This window comes from Phytophthora parasitica (genome assembly GCF_000247585.1).
Source record: "Phytophthora parasitica INRA-310 unplaced genomic scaffold supercont2.47, whole genome shotgun sequence".
NCBI lineage: Eukaryota > Oomycota > Peronosporomycetes > Peronosporales > Peronosporaceae > Phytophthora > Phytophthora nicotianae.
The window spans coordinates 6628-7879 of NW_008649033.1; positions in this window are offsets into that span (position 1 = coordinate 6628).

Here is a 1252-nt window from a genome sequence, read left to right on the forward strand (position 1 = left end):
ACTCTTTCTGCTCGAGAACTATCCACCAAGCTAGTTGGTTAATTATTAGTTGCTGTCGAAGCAACATGTAGCTCATTACGTCCGTTGCTAATACTAATGCTTGGGCTATCACAATGCAAAATGAAGACATTTATCGCCGCTGAGAGAATTTGGCGATCTTTTCACAATAAAACTCGAAAAAAGGATTGAAGTTTCGCTAGAAGAACTTCAAATTCTCGTAAAGATTTCACGCGGTTTTCCACAATGTAACTTTTATTGCATGTTGCTCGAATGAGCCCGATAGCAGATTATATTTTAATATCTACGATACTAACTGTAGTAAGTGTTGCGTGAACGAACTCTAGACCTGGATGGGTCAACACGCATAGATTTTATACATATTTACAGTATATTTAAGCAAAGAGTTTTTTTAATGCAAATTCAATTTGTACCTGATCCGATTTAAAGGGGATTTAATTATGGGCGCATTTGTACGTTGCTGGACTCTGGATATAAAATCCAGAGAACAAAAAATCGGCATTTTTCGGAGGTCAATAAATGACTTGCAACTCTCATTATGATGCAAATGTTTTAGCAGCACTGCATGCATATAGATGAAAACGCTTTTTCGTACGTACTTGTGGTTAATTCGTACTACACGCGTGGAGTGGTATTTTTTGTTTCACTTTTGGCTATTGGCCAAAAGAAATTGGGAAAATGCAACAACCTGACGGCATTGTGCATACCTCCGGAATCCCGCCTGGTGTGCTGCGTTAAAAATTGTGATTTCAGGAGTCACCCATTGGGTGACTCCTGAAATCACAATTTTTATGTGTACTATTCGAGAAAGAGACCCTACAGCAGGCTTTTTTGTGATGCTTATTTTGTGACGTACTTGAGGTTGCAACTAGAGTGATTATACCATGACATCTTATGCAGTCATTTGGGATACAAAACTAAAGATTATAATATTGCAGAGCTATAGAAAAGCCGTCCTCGAAGTCTGAACCAAGTGAAAACACTTATACTTATTAACTAAAAGTTAAGCACAGCGTGATGGTACCTCAGCTCGTCAGCACCGAAGCCTGCACCGCGTCCACCAGGTGCGGTAACACGATCTCGACTGGGCGCACGAGGAGTCAATGGAGGCGGTGGCGTTGATGACACGGACGAAAGGGATGGATGCGAAGTGACACTTTGGTATTAGAAAGGAGAGGGTTTCAGCTGGAGAGTGAATCGGTTGCAGCAGCACAATTGTCCCTATTCTAGCAAC